General features: G+C 48.2%; 6 non-coding genes and 1 pseudogene across 6 annotated transcripts; 5 read left to right on the top strand and 2 right to left on the bottom strand.

Moving 5' to 3' along the window:
• Positions 1-4,503: 4,503 nt before the first annotated feature.
• On the top strand, positions 4,504-4,667 carry LOC128045896 (U1 spliceosomal RNA). The gene has a single exon (XR_008199223.1). It is a non-coding gene; the product is annotated as a U1 spliceosomal RNA (small nuclear RNA).
• Positions 4,668-12,396: 7,729 nt separating this feature from the next.
• TRNAQ-CUG (transfer RNA glutamine (anticodon CUG)) lies at positions 12,397-12,468 on the bottom strand. The gene has a single exon. It is a non-coding gene; the product is annotated as a tRNA-Gln (tRNA).
• A 2,103-nt stretch (positions 12,469-14,571) lies between these two features.
• On the top strand, positions 14,572-15,084 carry LOC128045523 (leukemia NUP98 fusion partner 1-like; annotated as a pseudogene).
• A 5,056-nt stretch (positions 15,085-20,140) lies between these two features.
• Positions 20,141-20,214, top strand: TRNAN-GUU (transfer RNA asparagine (anticodon GUU)). Its single transcript has one exon. It is a non-coding gene; the product is annotated as a tRNA-Asn (tRNA).
• Positions 20,215-20,819: 605 nt separating this feature from the next.
• Positions 20,820-20,892, top strand: TRNAV-CAC (transfer RNA valine (anticodon CAC)). The gene has a single exon. It is a non-coding gene; the product is annotated as a tRNA-Val (tRNA).
• Positions 20,893-21,389: 497 nt separating this feature from the next.
• On the top strand, positions 21,390-21,461 carry TRNAE-UUC (transfer RNA glutamic acid (anticodon UUC)). The gene has a single exon. It is a non-coding gene; the product is annotated as a tRNA-Glu (tRNA).
• A 762-nt stretch (positions 21,462-22,223) lies between these two features.
• Positions 22,224-22,294, bottom strand: TRNAG-CCC (transfer RNA glycine (anticodon CCC)). Its single transcript has one exon. It is a non-coding gene; the product is annotated as a tRNA-Gly (tRNA).
• Between the last annotated feature and the right edge of the window lie 315 nt (positions 22,295-22,609).

Consider the following 22,609-nt stretch of genomic DNA (forward strand, 5'->3'; position numbering starts at 1 on the left):
GCCAAGAATAACCCGTCTCCCAAGGAGTCCCGCGCCTCCCAGAATACAATTATAGGGGACCCTATAATTAAAGGGTTTAATTTAAACACCTAGAAGTAGACTTCACTGAGGTAAATCCATGCCGAGGATACAGATATTTGCTGATGATGGTATGTACTTTTATGGGATGGGTAGAAGCTTACCCCACCAAGACTGAAAAAGCAAACGAAGTGGCCTGATTCTTGCTGAGAGGCATTATTTCTAGGTTTGGATTTCCTCTGAGTATAGAATCAGATAATGAGCCCGCATTTGTGGCTGAATTACTCCAACTGGTCTGCAAAGCAGTAAATATTAAATGGAAACTATATACAGCATAAAGGCTACAAAGCTCAAGAATGGTTGAGAGAATGAACCGGACCATCAAGGTGACTTTGGCAAAATGGGTGCAAGAAACTGGCACCCCCCCTGGATGGACTTGTTGCCATTAATGTTAAAGAGCATCAGCATGACACCCGCCCCCGCCCCTGCTGCCCCGGTTGCACAGGTATTCCCCTTATGAGATAATGTTCGGGAGGGCCCCCCCCCCCTACTTATTCGAGAAGCAAAGGGAAATTCATTACAAAGAGGAGGGATGGAGGTGTTGTGGTGTTGAGGTCCTTTAATGGACCAGAACCTGGTGGTTCGAAGTCGACCAATAAGAAAGTAAAGGTGAGAGAAAGAGGCTGATATTCCTTGGTTTACGCAGAAAGCCAGTAAAGTCCCTGGCACGGAGCTTGCTCTGTTCACGGAGGCCTCAGGTGCCTTCTCGATTGGGTGAAGGTGCAGAGTGCCTTCTCGAGAGGGTCTTAGAAGCCCGGGCAGGAAAGTGAACTCAGAGAGCCTCTGCGCTCCAGGGGATCAGCCTGAAAAAAAGAGCGAGGGAGAGAGAGAGAAAGAAAGACACGGGGACCAGAGCGCTGATGGAGCAAAGTTGTTTTATTCAACATTGTGTAGGTATTTATACTGTCTTACAGGATCACTATTTTCAGCAGAGATAAAATCAAAACTTACAAGTTATCAAGAAAAGATGAGGTCATCCAAATGAAAGAGAGAGGGTTGTAAATAATCACTTTTACCATATGGTTCATAGGAAGGAAGAGGGTACTTATCACCCTATAGAAAAACTAATGAAGGAAATGCCTGGATTCCTCAGTCCTGGGAGAGGCTTGCCTCTCCTCTTAATTCCTGAATATTCAAGAACTAATAAGGAACAGAGAATTCCTGACAGATCCAAAACAGCACACAGGAAGCCTCCTGTTAAATGCTTCCTGACATTGGGGCAACTGGAACAGTTGGGGAAGGTAATCCATGACATCACCCCTTATGTTCAGAAAGAAAGAATTCCCTTTTCCTTAGGTACTACTGTACACCCATACTCACCAGGAGACTTAGTATGGGTAAAGGATAGGAATCGGCAGACATTATCCCCCACCTGGAAAGGGCCATACACTATTGTGCTATCCACTCCCACTGCAGTTCAGGTTGCGGGTATTACTCCCTAGATTCACCACACCCGGCTCAAGACAGCAGCAGAGGGAAAGGGACCTTCCTTCCTGACCCGAAGGAACCACTGAAGACCCGTTTCGTTTTCCATGAGCAACCACAGAATCAGGGTGGAGCTGCTGTGAATAATTCTGCTGTTCCTGATTGGCACGATGACCCTACCTGGACTGCAAACTCAGGATAATGTGTTCCTGTCCTGGGCCCACTTATATACAAACTTCCATAATACTTCTACTTAGGTTTCTGGGGCCATGCCTTTATCAGTAATGGACGGACTTCCTTGGTGGGTGTCTCCCCTATGCAGAAGGGACTTTAGCTCCCTTTGCTCATTTTTGATATAGCAAAAAGAGTCGTTTGCTTCCTTGGTAACACACAACCTGTTGCTTCTTACTTGGTGTAGCCTGGATTTTAACCAAATTGATCAAGGGCATGGGGTAACATCTGAGGTAAATGCAAGCCTTACAAAAGTAACCAAAGCCTATACCTTTTAGATAAAAAAAATAAAATGAGAACTCAATGGCCAGTAAGAAGGGCCAACCCATCAGGTAATTTGAACAATTTTACCACATATGGGATGAATATTGTTGGATGACACCAGAAAAAGTTCAACCTATCGTCCCTGCCCCATCTGTTGGGAACAAAAGGAAAAATAAGTTAGGTTTGGTGACCGTCCCATGGATCAAAAAGAATTAAAATACGTGGAATATTAGTCCTCTGAGCAATGTGAACAAATATTCAATTCAGTTCAGTTCAGTCATTCAGTCATGTCCGACTCTTTTCGACCCCATGAATCCCAGCACGCCAGGCCTCCCTGTCCATCGCCAACTCCCAGAGTTCACCCAAACTCACGTGCATTGAGTCAGAGATGCCATCCAGCCATCTCATCCTCTGTCGTCCTCTTCTCCTCCTGCCCCCAATCCCTCCCAGCATCAAGGTCTTTTCCAATGAGTCAACTCTTCGCACGAGGTGGCCAGCGTATTGGAGTTTCAGCCTCAGCATCAGTCCTTCCAAAGAACACCCAGGGCTGGTCTCCTTCAGGATGGACTGGTTGGATCTCCTTGCAGTCCAAGGGACTCTCAAGAGTCTCCTCCAACACCACAGTTCAAACGCATCGTTTCTTTGGCGCTCAGCTTTCTTGATGGTCCAACTCTCACATCCATACATGACCACTGGAAAAACCATAGCCTTGACTAGTCGGACCTTTGTTGGCAAAGTAATATCTCTGCTTTTCAATATGCTATCTAGGTTGGTCATAACTTTCCTTCCAAGGACTAAGCATCTTTTAATGTCATGGCTGCAGTCACCATCTGCAGGGATTTTGGAACCCCCCTCCCCCAAAAATAAAGTCTGTCACTGTTTCCACCGTTTCCCCATCTATTTCCCATGAAGTGATGGGACCAGGTGCCATGATCTTAGTTTTCTGAATGTTGAGTTTTAAGCCAACTTTTTCACCCTCCTCTTTCACTTTCATCAAGCGGCTCTTCAGCGCTTCTTCGCTTTCTGCCATAAGGGTGTTGTCATCTGCATAGTTTTGTTAATCTCAGAGTTGATTTCCTTTAGGATTGACTGGTTGGATTTCCTTGCTGTCCAAAGGACTCTCAAGGGTCTTACCCAGCACCCACAAATCGAAACCGTCGATTCTTCTGGCTCTCAGTCACCGTCTGCAGTGATTTCGGAGCACAGGAAAATAAAATCTGCCATGGTTTCCACTTTTTCCCCAGCTATTTACCATGAAGTGATGGGACCAGATGCCATGATCTTAGTTTTGGGAATGTTGAGCTTTAAGCCAACTTTTTCACTCTCCTCTTTCCCTTTCATCAAGAGGCTCTTTAGTTCCTCTTTGCTTTCTGCCATCAGAGTGGTATCATCTGCATATCTGAGGTTGTTGATGTTTCTCTGGGCAATCTTGACTCCATCTTGGGAGGCATCCAGCCTGGCACTTTGCATGATGTACTCTGCATATAAGTTAAATAAGCAGGGAGACAATATTTTGCAGCCTTGACATACTCCTTTCCCAATTTTGAACTTTATTGTACCTAGGTTTAATAAATAAGACCCTGTTATATCTTTTGCGAGGAAAATAACTTGATATGATGAAAGCTTAAAGTAAATGTAAATGAGACAAGAGCTTTGGGTAAGCTCTTAAAAAAAATTATAGTTTAGAGATGTCTGCTTCAAATGATCTTTCCAGATATTTGGTAAAGTCCTAGAGTTGTGCTGAGACTTAACTGATGGAAGTTAATTAACTAGGCAGTTTCAAAAAAGAAAATAAGATACTGAGACATCGATTACTGAATAAACTAAGGTATTTAGGAATACTAATAAAAAATGTTTGAACCAAACATAAGTGAAATTCTCAATCAGTGACATTGAATTCTGAAGAACAGAAGTTCACGGCCAGTCGCGACGCTTAGTGCGTTTTACTAGACATACACACAATACTACATCACAAAGGCAACTGGATTTGAAAGGAACCGGTTTCCCCTGGACTGCTAAATGTTCCGTTCTCCCCACTGAACGCTGTTATTTGAAAAAAGGTGCACAGGCTTCAGCCGACCGCCAGACCGCGGCTGGGCAGGACAAAAGAGGCAGGCAGCCGCGCGCGCCCAGGAGCGGGAGGCGGACGTCACGTCCCCCAGAGGGCGCCCTCCGCCGGGTTGGCTGGGCCGGACGGCGTGGGAGGAGGGAGGCGGGGACTAGGGCGGGGCGTGGGCTGGAGGGAAGCGCGGGTTCCCGTGACGTCACGGATGGGGCGTGTCGTATGTAGATATCCGAGCGCAGGGGCTGCTGGTCCGTCATCTGGCGCTTAAACACGATATGGTCTCCCGTGGCGTGGCAGAGAACTGAGGAGTTTTTGCTTGAAAGTGCGTGGATCCGCTGTGTGGAAGGTCCAAGAAGGCTCGGGGATGCGGGGAGGAAAGTGAGCGTGTGTGTACAGTGCAGGGCGTATGAGGTTGCGGTGGGGCGGCCGGCAGGCAACTCATACTTACCTGGCAGGGGAGATACCATGATCACGAAGGTGGTTTTCCCAGGGCGAGGCTTATCCATTGCACTCCGGATGTGCTGACCCCTGCGATTTCCCCAAATGTGGGAAACTCGACTGCATAATTTGTGGTAGTGGGGGACTGCGTTCGCGCTTTCCCCTGGTCTGTCTGTAGAAAAGCAGAAACGTTAGCCTTAGCTATAGCTGCACGGAGCGTTGCTGTACGTGACCCCCCGAAACAGCGTGCAGAAAATGCCGTGGGTCTGTTGGTAGGCTCGAGTTCCCGGAAACTACAGCAATTGGTTCCGGGGGTGCTGCTGTTTCTCTAGGAAAGTCACATAAGATTATGAAACCCGTCACGTACGTTTGCTGTCGACTTCGTGGCAGACTCGCTCATGAACGCTCTCTCGAGCTCTGCGTGGAAAGTTTGTGGGAGAGGGAAGGCTTGCCTGGGGCGCAGGATCCGGTTCAACCAGAGAGGCCCTTACCTGGGCCAGACACAGGAGGCGCCCCGTGACGGACTTGTCGTCGTCGGCCTGTCTTGTGAGAGGCTGCCACTAGCCATTTTCCCACCAGTGTCCTGCTGTCAGAGGCTTCATTTCTTGCGTGGTCAGCTGCCTTGCTTATTACACGCCTTAGTCATCGCTGGAGATCCTGCTTAGATACTATCCTCCCACTCACCCCTTCCCACCCCAGGCAGGCCTCTTCGCATTTCTGGATCCAGTTCTCTCTTCAGTCAGTTCAGTCGCTCAGTCGTGTCCGACTCTTTGCGACCCCATGAATCGCAGCACGCCAGGCCTCCCTGTCCATCACCAACTCCCGGAGTTCACTCAGACTCGCGTCCATCGAGTCCGTGATGCCATCCAGCCATCTCATCCTCGGTCGTCCCCTTCTCCTCCTGCCCCCAATCCCTCCCAGCATCAAAGTCTTTTCCAATGAGTCAACTCTTCACATGAGGTGGCCAAAGTACTGGAGCTTCAGCTTTAGCATCATTCCTTCCAAAGAAATCCCAGGGTTGATCTCCTTCAGAATGGACTGGTTGGATCTCCTTGCAGTCCAAGGGACTCTCAAGAGTCTTGTCCAACACCGCAGTTCAAAAGCATCAATTCTTCAGCGCTCAGCCTTCTTCACAGTCCAACTCTCACATCCATACATGACCACTGGAAAAACGGTAGCCTTGACTAGACGGACCTTAGTGGGCAAAGTAATGTCTCTGCTTTTGAATATGCTATCTAGGTTGGTCATAACTTTTCTTCCAAGGAGTAAGCGTCTTTTAATTTCATGGCTGCAATCACCATCTGCAGTGATTTTGGAGCCCCCCAAAATAAAGTCTGACACTGTTTCCACTGTTTCTCCATCTATTTCCCATGGAGTGATGGGGACCGGATGTCATGATCTTCGTTTTCTGAATGTTGAGCTTTAAGCCAGCTTTTTCACTCTCCTCTTTTACTTTCATCAAGAGGCTTTTTAGCTCCTCTTCACTTTCTGCCATAAGGGTGGTGTCATCTGCATATCTGAGGTTATTGATATTTCTCCCGGCAATCTTGATTCCAGCTTGTGTTTCTTCCAGTCCGGCGTTTCTCATGATGTACTCTGCATAGAAGTTAAACAAGCAGGGTGACAATATACAGCCTTGACGTACTCCTTTTCCTATTTGGAACCAGTCTGTTGTTCCATGTCCAGTTCTAACTGTTGCTTCCTGGCCTGCATACAGATTTCTCAAGAGGCAGGTTAGGTGGTCTGGTATTCCCATCTCTTTCAGAATTTTCCACAGTTTACTGTGACCCACACAGTCAAAAGCTTTGGCATAGTCAATAAAGCAGAAGTAGATGTTTTTCTGGAACTCTCTTGCTTTTTCGATGATCCAGCGGATGTTGGCAATTTGATCTCTGGTTCCTCTGCCTTTCCTAAAACCAGCTTGAACATCAGGAAGTTCACGGTTCACGTATTACTGAAGCCTAGCTTGGAGAATTTTGAGCATTACTTTACTAGCGTGTGAGATGAGTGCAATTGTGCGGTAGTTTGAGCATTCTTTGGCGTTGCCTTTCTTTGGGATTGGAATGAAAACTGACCTTTTCCAGTCCTGTGGCCACTGCTGAGTTTTCCAAATTTGCTGGCATAAACTGCCTTTTCTCTCTAGGCCTTCTCCTGTTACCTTCCCAGTCAGAAAGCAGTACCTCTGTTTCAGCCTCGATTGTGCACCTGACACGCTTCAGTAGTTGGCAAACTAGGAAACCTCCTTAACATCCCTTCTCCTTAAATGGCAGTAGAAATCGTACCTAACGTTTTTTTGTTTTGTTTTGTTTTGTTTTTTTCTTTTCTTTCGGTCAAAAGTAGTTTTCCTTTTCTTCCTGTGTGAAAACATTGAGCTACAGATTAGAAGAAAACCCCAGGCCGAGTTGTCGGCCGTTTTGTGGGCTATTCGACAACCCCTTTCTCAGGATGTGTTGTGCTCACCTCTGATTCACAAAGTCCTCCTGGCAAATAGAAACCACTGGGCCAAACAGAAAAGGCAGGCCCATGGCGGGAAGGGCTGTCCTCCCCCTCGTGGCTGCCTCGGGGACGGCACTCGTAGATCCGCTCAGCCCCAAGAAGCCTCTGAGATCGGAGGAGGTGCTGGGAGTGGGCCTGGGAGTGGGGTGATGCTTAAGGGTAGGTCCAAAGAAAACTAACCGGAAAGCACACAGGATGCAGATGGAGGATCTAGGTCATTGAAAGCGAAAGTAGAACATCCTACTCTGTCTCCCCAACAGCGGGAGATTTCTTTGCTCAAATATGAAATATCTGCACCAAGACCAAGGTTAATTTTTAGTGGCTTACTGATGAGAAAACCGGTTTTAGGATTTTTTTTACCAGATTTCCTCACCCTCAAGGTTGTGCACGCTGTTAGGCTCTGGACCCCTGATGGAGGAGTTTCTGACCCAAAGAAGCCGATCAGTAAATAATACCGTGAGGAAGACCGGCTTGGATATTGGTTTCCAGGCCTGTCAGACACACCGGAGGTTATTAGGAAGACACTGGGAGTGGGTCTGCAGTTAGGAACGCAGCTTCTGGGGGGTGCGGGGTGGGGCCTCCTTTTCAGTCATGTTGCCACCACTGGCCTTCCGGTTTGACCTTGGGCCGACTCCCATTTGCTAGGCCAATTTTGCAAGTGTCATATGAAAATAATAGTCATAAAGTACTTCATAAAGTTGTTGTGTAGATCTAATGGGATAATCAAAAATACACCGGTGGCTTATATTACGTATGTCCTGATAGGAAACAATCAAAGATGAGCTTGTAACTCTTCAATAAATTGTCTTTGTGAATGCAACATCCATTCAAAGTGAATTCGTATTAAAGAATTTTAAAAATGTAAATGGAATTTGTAAAGCATAAGCCCACAAAAGGGACTTGCTTGTAGCAGCTTTGTTCGTAATAGTCCCCAAATTGAAAACATTTCAAATGTCCATCATGAGGTGAATAGATATATAGGATTGTGACATAGTCATTCAAAGGAATAGTACTCCTCACTAAAGTGGTACAAATACCTGATACATGGCAACAGTATGGATAACTCTCAAACGCATCATGCTGAGTGAGGGCAAAAGTACATACCCTGGGGTTCCATTTATGTGAATTTCGAGAACTGAAAAATCGATCCACAGAGACAGGCCCGAGATCACTGATGACCTGCGTCAGGGAGCGGCGGTAGGGGGACTGACTGCAAAGGGGCACAGAGGACCGGCTGGAGTTCCGGAGATATTCTTTTTCCTTGAACAGGATAGTGGTTCCATGGGTATGTTCGTTTGTCAAAAGCCATCAAACTTGAAATGGATGCGTTGTATTATTTTCAAATTATACCTTAAGACATTTGATTTTTAAAAGTAATGAGAAGAATCATTCCCAAATTTAATGTCTTAATTAAATTATTATTATAAGCCTTAGGGAATCCTTTCAGAAAAGCATCTCTCGTGTAAACAATTTAATTGAAAGTTCAACAATTTCTTTATTTTTCTTCCATTAAATTTATGCACTATTAAGTTGAATGCTTAAAAATAAAAATAGAATCTATAAGAGCTCTATTTTATAAAAGTATGGTGGTGGTTTAGTCACTAAGTCGTGTCCGACTCTTGTGACCCCACGGACTGTAGCCTGCCAGGCTCCTCTGTCCATGGGATTCTCCAGGCAAGAATACTGGAGAGGGTTGCCATTTCCTTCTCCAGGGGATCTTCCCGACCCAGGAATCAAACCCGGGTGTCCTGCATTGCAGGCAGATTCGTTACCAACTGAGCTATGATGTATTTTTTCCCTCTCTGTTGATATACCGAAATGACTCCGTCAATATGTAACTACCTTAACAGAAGTTAGTTTTGAATTTAAGATGTCTCAAAATTTTACATATTTGTATTTTCTGCAGCATTTGAATTTTATAAACTAAGCATATATATGTTTTGCGAAAACTTAGAAGAACAGTAGTTAATTCCGGGGGTTGGGACTACGGGTGGCAGCTTATTTTCTTACATACATATATTTAGACAGAGTGCCTGAAGAACTGTGGGCGGAGGTTCGTAGGAGGCAGTGATCAAAACCATTGCCAAGACAAAGAAATGCAGAAAGGCAAAATGGTTGTCTGAGGAGGCCTTACAAACAGCTGAGAAAAGAAAGGAAGCGAAAGGCAAAGGAGAAAAGGAAAGATATACCCATCTGAATGCAGAGTTCCAAAGAATAGCAAGGAGAGATAAGAAAGCCTTCCTCAGTGAACAATGCAAAGAAATAGAGGGAAAGAAACAATAGAATAGGAAAGACTAGAGATCTCTTCAAGAAAATTAGAGCTACCAAGGGAAACTTTCATGCGAGGACGGACACAATAAAGGACAGAAACGGTCCTGTATTCTGGCAAGAATACACGGAAGAACTATACAAAAGAGTTCTTCATGACCCAGATAACCACGACGGTGTGATCACTGACCTAGAGCCGGACATCCTGGAGTGTGAAGTCAAGTGGGCCTTAGGAAGCATCACTACGAACTAAGCTAGTGGAGGTGATGGAATTCCAGCTGAGCTATTTCAAATCCTAAAAAATGATGCTGTGAAAGTGCTACACTCATCCTGCCGGCAAATTTGGAACACTCAGCAGTGGCCAACAAAGTTCTGTCTAGTCAAAGCTATGGTTTTTCCAGTAGTCGTTTATGGGTGTGAGAGTTGGACCATCAAGAAAGCAGAGCGCCAAAGAATTGAAGCTTTTGAACTGTGGTGTTGGAGAAGACTCTTGAGAGTCCCTTGGACTGCAAGGAGACCCAACCAGTCAATCGTAAAGGAAATCAGCCCCAACTATTCTTTGGAAGGACTGGTGCTGAAGCTGAAGCTCCAATACTTTGGCCACCCGATGCAAAGAACTGACTCGCTGGAAAAGCCCCTGACGCTGGGAAAGATTGAAGGCGGGAGGAGAAGAGGACGGCAGAGGACGAGATGGTTGGATGGTTGGATCACCGACGGGATGGACTTGAGTTTGAGCAGGCTCCAGGAGTTGGTGATGGACACGGAAGCCTGGGGTGCTGCAGCCCATGGGGTCGCAAAGAGTTGGACACGACTGAGCGACCGAACTGAATGCCTGTTACGTGACTCCTCTTGGGTGTTTTTTCAAAAGAAATACACGGACTTAAATTTCTTGTCAAGCATTTTTACGGTTTGTGTTCCTCTTTGACTGGTAGGATATCCTGTGGAGCCAGGAAGGCTTCAGTTCAAATTCCTGCTTTCAAATCCCACTCACTGACTGACTAACTTGACAAGTTACTTAACCTTTCTATGTCTCAGGTTCCTCATATGTGAAATGAGGATGATGACATGATGCAAGCCTTTTGAAAGGATTAAGTGAGTAAACCCATTTAAGACTTGTAGACCATGCCTGGGCACTTTGCATGTCTTCATTGGGTGTAAGCTCTTGCATTTTGGGAGCAACACTGCATAAAGATTGGGTGTGATTTTATTTGTTACTGACACTTTTCAGTGACTATGAACCTTCCTAGAGAGACGAAAGCAGTGACCTCCTGGGCTGAGAGCGTCTGCCCGTCTACTAGCTCACGTGATCAGCCCATCAAAGGGGGAATAATGGGCCGATTGCTTGCTTCGAGAATGCCCGCCGCCCCCAAATTTATGGTTTTACAGTGGAAAACATTCCTACACATGACACAAGACCCAGAATTTTATGAGTGGTACATATAATTACACAAACATTTAATTTGGAAACACAAGCAGTGAGCTTTACTCATATAATGTGTACTTATATATTATATACAGGTACATATGCCCCAAAATTTGTTATGGGAAAAAGCAGACCCTGATCCCATCCCACATTTCTTTTCTTCAAAGAACAAACGCTTTAAGATCAGGAAACCGACTGGCTGTTTATCTCCTTATCTCTAAATAAATACTGATGCTCCGATTTTCCAGTTTCCCACCCCAGATGCTGCAGACCGGCCTGAAAAGGGGAAAGTGGAGTGTGTGTGGTTCCCTGCCTGACAGTCATCTCCAAGGCAGCCGCCAGGACTTCCACTCACTTGCAGGCCCACACAGCCCACCTCACGACTCCGCACGGAACCGCAAACGGAACTTTGCCAGAACAATTGCCAGGCCAGCAGCTTTGCGATTTGGGGTGAACTGGGTTCCCGGACACTTCAGTAAAGGGTGGCAGCTGCGCCAGCGTCAGGCGCTGTGAGTCGCCCCAACCCAGGGACCGCCCCGCCAGGGTACCCGCTCGCTCCTCTCCCTGCCAGTCCCTGTCTCCCTTCGGGTTCATCCTCTGTTCTCTCCTGCTCTTGACCTTCCGGCGATCTTTCCGCCGGCCTCACACCTTTCTTTGGAGGAGGAAATGGCAACCCACTCCAGTATTCTTGCCTGGAGAATCCCATGGACAGGGGAGCCTGGCGGGCTACAGTCCATGGGGTTGCAAAGAGTCGGACACGACTGAGCACAGAGCACGCGCGCACCCCTTTCTTTTTCCATCCTCCAAAGACAGCTGCGTCATTGAGTCCTTTGTAACCGCTGAAAAGTCCCAAATTACAAGCGTCGGAGAGATGCTCCTTAGGGAGCACCTAAACTAGCTATTCAGGTCCATCACGGGCCTCATCCGTGTTTTTCTCCCGAGCAGTAGAGGACACAAGTGGGGTGTCTTCTCGGTGGAGCAGAGTCCCGGCAGGACGAAGCGGGCCCGGCCGGGGGTGCGGACTCCGAGCGGCTCGTCTCCCCTTCGGCTCCGGAGCATCCTGGCCGGGCGGCCGTGGGTCAGGGACCTGGGGTCTCCTCAGACGCGGGAATCCGCGACCCGCGCTCCTCTTTCGGGCTGAGCTTGGGACCAAAGGACGGGATTTCAGTGAGTGAAGGTTCGAATCTTGGCGGAACAGCGGCTTTGCGTGCCCAGCGGAGACTTAGGAGCGAGAAACTCTGAATAAAATCAAAATAAACTGGGATAGGGTCAATAACAATTCAGAATAATAGAGAACCTGACTAAAACACGCTTCTTCCCATTCAGGTCTGGAACCCTGGACCGGAAAGCTGCCATCCTGGCTGGTCAGCGACGTCGCAGGCCCTCCCCGGCACCATTTACTCACAGGGACAAGGCGTGCGGTGCGAAGTCCCCTCGCGGGGCAGGACTCCGAGGGCTCAGCCTCTGCCTTTCATTCCGGAGGCCCAGGGGGCCCGACAAGGGGGCGGCACTGGCTGGGCCGCTGCGCCCCTGGCCGGGGCTTGGAGGGCAGAGATGGGCAGAGCCGCCCGGGTCCAGCGAGGACGCCCCAGGTCGGTCCCACACCTGTCCGCCGTGTCCGTGTGAACCACGCCGCTGACGGTCGCGGGAGACCTCCGGCGGGTCCTATTAGGGGAGTAAAAAGTGTTCTTCTTCTAACTAGACAGAAAGGTCCCACCGAGATTTGAACTCGGATCGCTGGATTCAGAGTCCAGAGTGCTCACCATTACACCATGGAACCCCCTTGGGAGCCACCTGGCTTCCATCGCCAGAGAACGGGATACGCTTCTTTAGCCTCCATACGTCCCACCCATAAGCTCAGGGCAGTTCTTCTAAGGCCCTGAGGAGACTCCAATACGGTTGACTCCCGTGGGTGCTCATCCCTCTCGCTTTCTCTCTGCTCCTCTCCTTTGATCGGCTCAGCTCACTCTCACCTCAGAAAATGAGGTGAAATCCACTTTGGGTTTTGTGCCAGGGAGGACCCCCTTAGCTCTCCATCACCAACCGCATAGTCTGCCTAGGTTAACCAGAGTGTCCCACCCTGAGGTAAAATTTCTGCAAATAAGAGTGTTATTTTCCTTTTCTTTGCCTTCACCCTTTTCCCATAGCCCAGAGGGGGCAGACGGTTGTCAGGGCAGGAGGTGGGGTTTCCTGGGTCCCTTAGTTTTCTCACAGCACTGGTTACACTCCTAAGCGGCCACCACCTGTTACGTGTAACATACAAAGTGTGTCAGCGGCGGAGTGGGAATGGAGGCAGGAGAACTCTTCTTCTTATATTTCTGATTTGGAGAGGGGTAAGTTATTCTCACAACAAGTGTCTATTTGTTAGATTTACCATGTAAGTAAGAATAACTATTTACATAGAACAGTCAGACAAACCAGCTATACTCACCTAAAAGTGAAGTCAATGTCGCTCAGTCGTGTCCAACTCTTTGCGACCCCACAGACTGTAGCCCGCCAGGCTCCACTGTCCAAGAGATTCTCCAGGCAAGAATACTGGAGTGGGTGGCCATTCCCTTCTCCAGGGGATCTTCTGAAATCAGAGATTTAACCCGGGTCTGTTGCGTTGCAGGCAGATTCTTTACCTGCTGGCCCCCCAGGAAAGCCCCATACTCACCTGGGGTGACTGAAGATCAACCGCATGTGGTGGAGGACACGAGACAGGGCTCTGACACTTAGGCAGTCACAGACTCTTTGGTCAGGTCGGTCAAGTCAGTTTCTCCCCCATTTCTTAACATATCAAACCCAGAAACTGCAGTTTAAAAAAAGACGTGCAAATATCAAGGTACCCAAGAGCACTGATTGCTGAATCATAGAGGATGCACATCCGAGTTGTCTTAAGTATAGACAGGATTTATGAACACAAAATACCACCAGACTAAATATTTACATGTAGAATAGATATAAATCCTATCATGGCTCAGAGTAATAATCTTTACTTCTGCATAGTATCCTAAAACTGTTTCTTCCCTAATCCGATACACAGAACAGAAAAAGACAGCACCTGTTTTTAGCCGGCCAAAAAACAGTCAGAAAGAAGCCCAGTGTTGCCTGGAGATGTATTTTGTCCCCAGAGACTGGACAGAGGTTGACTCAAGGAGGAAGGAGGCAAAGGGGAGGCGGGAGGCTCTTGTTATGAGGAGGAAGTTCACAGCTCCAGGGTGAGAAGATGAAACTTCTTGGAAACTCAAGATGTTGAGTGGTAAAGAACAGCACAAAGGGCTCCACCAGGAGAACTTGAAGAAGGGTCAAGGTTTATGGGTACAAGGACCTGAAACGGACTCTGACTGATACAGGAAGAAAAGAAATCCCTGGGTTTTCTCGTTACCACCACGTTGGCGCTGCTTAGAGCCCTGCAGCCATTAGCTCGGCTGTCTGTGCATGCGTCCTGGGGAACCATCGGGTTGGAAGGACTTTTCAAAATGTGGGAGGAAAGAGCCAAAAGCTGAAGATAGCCCGATATCACCAGTCTTCTTAGCTCTACCATCGCCAGATTTTAGTTTGGAAGAATTTGAGGTTATTGAGGGGCAGCGGCAGATGGCAGAAATCAGACTCGGTGGAAATCTAGGTTGGCTCCAGTTGAAACAGCTTGAACCGGGTCCCTGCGACTCACCTTCTGCACCAATTACGAGAGCGATGACATCGAAATGAGTGGGTAGAAATGAGAAGACCCAGAGTTCCCATCTTTCCTGCCCTGCTCCTCTCCATCTGCACTCTGCCTTGACCCCTCAAGGCATGCCAGGTACTTCCTCCAAGACCTATTTAGGGACAGGCCTTGGATATTCTGAAGCGCCTTTACATGGAGCACAAAGATGAAGAAGAAGAAGATGATGATGATGATGATGATGATGATGATGATGATGTGTCTTTTGCCAAATGGATGAGCAGCTTCTGGGGTCACGGCTGGATAGAGGAGGACGAGCGAGGACTCCGGGCCCACCGTGGATCACAAGACGCCAGTTACAGGAAAAGCTCCCTGCCCTGCCCACTTCCTGTGCTTCCCGGAATGATGTCATCTGCCAGCCATCCTAGAAGGTATTCTTATGAGGACCAGGGATTTCGATGTGCGGGATCACAGACAGTGCTCAGGGGATGGGTCATTCAAGGAGCCATTGGAATCAAAAGGAAGATCCCATTCCAAAATTCAGTCATTTTCAGACTCCTTTGAACAGCAACTTGCTTTAGAACCAAACGTTCCATCTCTTTGGGACCTGAGAGCAGAAAGGAGAGAAATGAGAGAGAACGCCAGTTTCCGGAAGTGAGGTCTTGCAAGAAAGTGGAGGAAAAAAGGAGCTCTAGGAAGGAAGAGCGTGGAGAAGCATACCTGCCCACCCTGTCTGAAAAAGCGCTCAAATAACCCTTTGCTTCCACACCACGGCTACCGATGCTGCTGTGTTTTTTGAGCCCCAATTCAACAGACCCAGGAACGTTACCTGTAAGAGAGTCTGCAGATGCTGAGTGACTCAGGTGGGTGGTTGATTCAGCTGCTCCCCAAGACAGCTTGCATCATACCCCACCTGCTTTTCAGAGGTGCTCTGCTCCTCTGCTCTGTTGCCTTTTTAGGGGAATAGAAAGAATAAAAGGTATTTTAATAGAATAAAGTTATTCTTGAAAATGTAAAGAGAGAGATTTAAAGAGCCACCCACACATCTTCACCAAGCCTTCTTCCACTAAGTAAAAGTCACTGGTGTGACTCAAAAAAAAAAAAAAAAAAAAAAAAAAGAAAGAAAGAAAAGAAAGAAAAGAAATCCCTGGAAAGTATGTTGAGAGATCACAGAATGGCCAGGAAACCCGGAGAACCGGGCTCTCACAAGGGGCAAGGACAGAATCAGGTGAGGTTAGAACTGGGATGGGTGGAGATGTGTTTTCTTCCCATTTCCTCCAGCCTGCACATCAGTCCCTGACCTGCAAGCAGAGAACTGGCAATGAAGGGTGGCCGAGCTACAGCAGAGCAAACTGCAAGAGCAATCATGGGAAACTTTGTCTTGATTCTGTTTACACAAAATCTAGAAGCAGCAAGCTAATTCAAGGTGAAATAAATAAGGGTAAGGGTTTGTCAAAAGATTCTGAGGATAATGACAATATTTATGATTTCTCTGCTTTTGACATTAGATCCAGTGGTTTCTAAACACAGGCACACCTGACAACAACAGAATGAAGTAAAATGGTCTCATTGCTCCCATTTTGACAGCAGCAAGAAGGGAAGCACAAGAAGTTTTCTTTAATTTGTCTAAGGCCACATAAAGTGAAGTTGCTCAGCCCTGTGTGACTCTCTGGGACCCCATGGACTGTAGCCCACCAGGCTCCTCCATCCATGGAATTTTCCAGGCAAGAATACTGGAGTGGGTTGCCATTTCCTTCTCCAGGAGATCTTCCCGACACAGGGATCAAACCTGGGTCTCCCGCATTGCAGACGGATGCTCTACCATCCAAACCAGCAGGGAAGCCCCTAAGGGCACATTAAGGACAGATCTATTTTTACAACCCAGAATTTGTGCACCTGAGCACAGCTTAGTTGGGTCTTTCTTCTCAAAAGTGAGTGTGTCAAGATTTCTCAGCTGTAGGGATGGGAAGAAGACCAAGAAGAGGCGAGAAGGCAAGAGAGGGAGGAGGGAAGGGTAGAAGCACAAATTCTTTTATTCTCTCCTTCCTCCCCTCTCCTTTTGCCTCCTTCATTCTTGGGTCTGCCAGCCCTCTCCCTCCTTCCCCACTCTACTACCGGACTGAAGCAATGTTCACCTCTAGGGATCCTGGCCCAAGTCTCCCGGGAGGTCTCAATGACCTCCCCACAAACCCGCCTTCCCCGCTTGGTTTTCGCCCTTTCCCGCTCCCAGGTGGACCCCACAGAACGCAGCCTACCCAGCTGGGCGCTCCACCCGGCAGGCAGTGCTCCGGAGACCTTTCCGTTGCCCACCCAATGGGGTGCTGCGAAATCCAAAAACCGGGATAAAGGCGTTTAAAACCTACTCAAACTCTTCCAGAAAATTGCAGAGGAAGGTAAACTTCCAAACTCATTCTATGAGGCCACCATCACCCTAATACCAAAACCTGACAAAGATGCCATAAAAAAAGAAAACTACAGGCCAATATCACCGATGAACATAGATACAAAAATCCTCAACAAAATTCTAGCAATCAATCAGAATCCAACAACACATTAAAAAGATCATACACCACAACCAAGTGGGCTTTATCCCAGGGATGCGAGGATTCTTCAATATCCGCAAACCAATCAATGTAATACACCACATTAACAAATTGAAAAATAAAAGCCATATGATTATCTCAATAGATGCAGAGAAAGCCTCTGACAAAATTCAACATCCATTTATGATAAAAACTCTCCAGAAAGCAGGAATAGAAGGAACATACCTCAACATAATACAAGCTACATATGACAAGCCCATTTTTGACAAACCCACGCCAAACCTTATCCTCAATGGTGAAAAATTGAAAGCATTTCCCCTAAAGTCAGGAACAAGACAAGGGTGCCCACTTTCACCATTACTATTCAACACAGTTTTGGAAGTTTTGGCCACAGCAATCAGAGCAGGAAAAGAAATAAAGGGAATCCAAACTGGAAAAGAAGAAGCAAAACTCTCACTGTTTGCAGATGACATGATCCTCTCCACAGAAAACCCTAAAGACTCCACCAGAAAATTACTAGAGCTAATCAATGGATATAGTAATGTTGCAGCATATAAAATCAACACACAGAAATCCCTTGCATTCCTATGCACTAATAATGAGAAAATAGAAAGAGAAATTAAGGAAACAATTCCATTCACCATTGCAATGAAAAGAATAAGATACTTAGGAATATATCTACCTAAAGAAACTAAAGACCTATATACAGAAAACTGTAAAACACTGGTGAAAGAAATCAAAGAGGACACTAATAGACGGAGAAATATACCATGTTCATGGATTGGAAGAATCAATATAGTGAAAATGAGTATACTACCAAAAGCAATTTATAGATTCAATGCAATCCCTATCAAGCTACCAACGGTACTTTTCCACAGAGCTAGAACAAATAATTTCACAGTTTGTATGGAAATACAAAAAACCTCGAATAGCCAAAGCAATCTTGGGAAAGAAGAACGGAACTGGAGGAATCAACCTGCCTGACTTCAGGCTCCACTACAAAGCCACAGTCATCAAGACAGGATGGTACTGGCACAAAGACAGAAATATAGATCAATGGAACAAAATAGAAAGCCCAGAGATAAATCCACGCACCTATGGACACCTTCTCTTTGACAAAGGAGGCAAGAATATACAACGGATTAAAGACAATTTCTTTAACAAAGTGGTGCTGGGAAAACTGGTCAACCACTTGTAAAAGAATGAAACTAGAACACTTTCCGACACCATACACAAAAGTAAACTCAAAATGGATTAAAGATCTAAACGTAAGACCAGAAACTATAAAACTCCTAGAGGAGAACGTAGGCAAAACACTCTCCGACATAAATCACAGCAGGATCCTCTATGACCCACCTCCCAGAATATTGGAAATAAAAGCAAAAATAAACAAATGGGACCTAATTAAACTTAAAAGCTTCTGCACAACAAAGGAAACTCTAAGCAAGGTGAAAAGACAGCCTTCAGAATGGGAGAAAATAATAGCAAATGAAGCAACTGACAAACAACTAACCTCAAAAATATACAAGCAACTCCTGCAGCTCAATTCCCGAAAAATAAACGACCCAATCAAAAAAAAATGGGCCAAAGAACTAAACAGACATTTCTCCCAAGAAGACATACACGTGAAAAGATGCTCACCATCACTCATTATCAGAGAAATGCAAATCAAAACCACAATGAGGTACCATTTCACGCCAGTCAGAATGGCTGCGATCCAAAAGTCTACAAGCAATAAATGCTGGAGAGGGTGTGGAGAAAAGGGAACCCTCTTACACTGTTGGTGGGGATGCAAACTAGTACAGGCACTATGGAGAACAGTGTGGAGATTCCTTTAAAAACTGGAAATAGAACTGCCTTATGACCCAGCAATGCCACTGCTGGGCATACACACCGAGGAAACCAGAAGTGAAAGAGACACGTGTACCCCAGTGTTCATCGCAGCACTGTTTATAATAGCCAGGACATGGCAGCAACCTAGATGTCCATCAGCAGATGAATGGATAAGAAAGCTGTGGTATATATACACAATGGAGTATTACTCAGCCATTAAAAAGAATACATTTGAATCAGTTCTAATGAGGTGGATGAAACTGGAGCCGATTATACAGAGTGAAGTAAGCCAGAAAGAAAAACACCAATACAGTATACTAACACATATATATGGATTTTAGAAAGATGGTAACGATAACCCTGTATGCGAGATAGCAAAAGAGACACAGATGTATAGAACAGTCTTTTGGACTCTGTGGGAGAGGGAGAGGGAGAGGGTGGGATGGTTTGGGAGAATGGCATTGAAACATGTATACTATCATATATGAAACGAATCGCCAGTCCAGGTTCAATGCATGATACTGGATGCTTGGGGCTGGCCCGCTGAGAGGACCCAGAGGGATGGTATGGGGAGGGAGGTGGGAGGGGGGTTCAAGACGGGGAACACGTGTATACCTGTGGCGGATTCATGTTGATGTATGGCAAAACCAATACAATATTGTAAAGCAATTAACCTCCAATTAAAATAAATAAATTTATATTTAAAAAATTAAAAAAAAAAATAAAACAGGACTGTTCACTTCGAAAGCTATTCCGTATTTCCATTCTCGGGGTCTTCATGGGAGGAAGGGCTAAAGACGACAATGTATTCATCCAAGTCCTGGAGCGTCCCAGCGAGTGCCAGGCTCTGTCCTGGGCGTGCTGACACAGGGCGACCATCCCCGCGACCAATGTGCTTAGTCGCTAAGTCCTGTCCGACTCTTTGCGACCCCATGGACTTAGCCCGCCAGGTTTCTCGGCCCATGGGGATTCTCCAGGCAAGAATACTGGAGTGGGTTGCATGCCCTCCTCCAGGGGATCTTCCCAAACCACGGATTGACCCCGGGTGTCCTGCACTGCAGGCGGATTCTTACGGTCTGAGCCCCCGGGGAAGCCCACTCTGGTGGAAACCGCCTGGTGGACGCAGGAAGCCGAAGCCCAACCTCGGCCCCGGAGGCCTTTGCCAGGGTGGGCAAACGCATTTGTTGGGTGTAGGCGAGGAAACGGGAAGAGCCATCATGGGCGCCCACCGGGTGTTCAGCTGTCCTTGGATCTATGTCGGTTCAAGCCCGGAAGGTTCGAGGCCTGGATGGCGGTTTCTCCCGGGGCGCTGGCATCTGTGGCGGGTAGGGGGCAGGAAAATGGCACCGTTTCTCTGGGGGACAGAGCACTCACCCTGGGAATGCGTTAAGTAGGTCTTTTCCAGAGAGAGTCCAAAAGAATCCTGCACCGCTGTCTCTGTGGCGCAATCGGTTAGCGCGTTCGGCTGTTAACCGAAAGGTTGGTGGTTCGAGCCCACCCAGGGACGGTGGGGGTGCCATTTTAGGCAACACCAAAGAGGACTCCCTTTTGCCAGGAGGACACCGGAGAAGTGATGCGCCCAACGGACTTTCAGAGAAAGAGCACAGGAGTCAGGTGCAAAGGAACAGCGGCGAGGGCGCGTCCCGGGTGGATTGGAAGCGTCGGTCATTCCTGAGAGCCCGGAGCGCTGATCGCCGGCGCCGAGAAGAGGACCACCGAGGCGCGGGTCCACAGCCCGGGAGGGGCGGCTTCCACACCGCTGGGTTTCGGGGTCACCTGGGCCTCGGGCGCACCCACCGTCCCCGCCTCCTGCGGCTGCCGGGAGCCGGGGAGTCGGCGGGGGCGACCCCTGAACTCAGGGTGCGCAGCTGAGGATCTGAGGATTCTGCGTTGGGTGCGGGGCCCCGAAGGCCACCTGTGGGGGCCCGAGGGGCCTCACTTCAGGGCAGAGGGGGAACCCTAAAGCAGGGCCCTCGGGAGCCGCCGTCTCCGTGCCTGAGAGAGCCTGGGGCTCCAAGGTTCCTCTTTGAGTCTTAAGGGTTGGTGGTGTGGTTCGCGGTGGCGGGACCTCGGGATTTCATGGATACAGTGTTCAGGGATAGGGGTTGTCCCGTTTCCGTAGTGTAGTGGTTATCACGTTCGCCTCACACGCGAAAGGTCCCCGGTTCGAAACCGGGCGGAAACAGGCTTCCTCTTTCTTTTTCTCCCCCGGAGATGTGCCTTCTCATTGGCAAAACCAACAGGCGCGAAAGGCACGGGGTGCGGCAGGGGACGCAGCTGGAGGAAGAGGTGGTGACCACCTGCAAGTCTCTTTATTCAGCGCTAGGACACCTGGAGGTGGACGGATCCGCTCATCACCCGCCACTCATCACCGAGCCTGACGACAGAGAAAACCGAGGTTCACAAAGAGAGCAAGACCTGGGCTCGGCAGCACGCAGCGCTACCGCTAGACCAGGAGGGACCCAGTCCGCTACGTTGTGTCCTTGCCCCAGAGCAAAAGCGACGCCCAGGAAAGGAGAGGTGAAGGCCGATGAGCCGCGAGGGCAGGGCTGGGAGCCTTGCACAGCTGCACACAGCCCTGGGCCGCTGCGACGTTGCCTTTCCAGCTTGCTGACTTTCCGAAGGGTCATCTTCCACTCACCTTTCACCTGCAGAGGCTAAACAAGCCTATTTGCCTGCAGCTCCCTGGTGGTCTAGTGGCTAGGATTCGGCGCTTTCACCGCCGCGGCCCGGGTTCGATTCCCGGTCAGGGAAAACTTTCTTTCTTCCAGCGTCTGCACGTACACGAGTCTCTCTCTCCCCGCCCAGATCGGGACTGTATTTTGCTTAAAGGTCCAGTGCAGAACATTTCTGCACAGAGTTTCTAAATGCCGCTGAGTGCGGGCCTCAGGGTCCTGGACCTCAGGCTGGCTGTTGGAGCTGAGATGCCATGGACAGCCTGGGCTGGCAGCTCTGGCCTCCACTCTTTTCTCCTGGCATGGTAGACCCAGACTCTTACTTAACAGAATTTCCATTCAAAGAGAACGTGAGGCTTCCGTTCCAAAAATTCATTAAAATCCCAAACCAAAAGCTTTTGTAAGATACCAAAAGTTTGCAAGAATACGAACATCCTATATTCTGTACCTAAGTGCCCAGTTAACGTCACCTTCTTTCTTTGGATAAGAGTTATGACATCACTTGATAGTAACGTGCGGATATCTCGGGATTGTTCCTTTCTTTTGGCGTCCCTCTCAAAGCTAACTTCTGTGGGACCTGTCTTCCAAGGCCAGCGAACAGCTTTGCCGTCCGGAAGAGGGCCCTCTTGGCCCTTCAGGCACCTGGAATCCGCTCTCTGTAGGATGTAGAGAAGCTATATGTGTGTTAGTTGCTCAGTCCTTTTGGACTTTTTGCCATCCCTTGGGCCGATTACTCCAGGCAAGAATACTGGAGTAGGTTGCCATTTCCTTCTCCAGGGGACTCTCCCAGCCCAGGTCTCCTGTATGGAACCAGCGAGGACCAAAAGAAACACAACCACAATGCACTGGCCGGGAATCGAACCCGGGTCTCCCGCATGGGAGGCGAGAATTCTACCACTGAACCACCAATGCCACTGCAGGGGGGGTGTTTGCAAGGGTAACCTAGATGGAGGTTTATTCAGGTCTTTCTCAAGTGCAGGCCAGTCAGACCCTGTCCTTGTAGGACGGTCTAGGCTTTCATCCTCCGCCCTCCGCGGCGCCGTCTGCCCTCTGCCCTCTGGCCTCCTGCGGGTTGCTTTGGCGGGCACTCAGGTGTGCTTTGGATCCGTCGGAGTGGTGGAACCGCTGGTGCTCGTGCTCACTGGCTGAGTCTTGTCCAACTCTTTGCAACCCCTCGGACTCTAGCCCACCAGGCTCCTCTGTCCATGGGGTTTCCACGCTCCTTTG

Source organism: Budorcas taxicolor, chromosome 3 (genome assembly GCF_023091745.1).
Source record: "Budorcas taxicolor isolate Tak-1 chromosome 3, Takin1.1, whole genome shotgun sequence".
NCBI lineage: Eukaryota > Metazoa > Chordata > Mammalia > Artiodactyla > Bovidae > Budorcas > Budorcas taxicolor.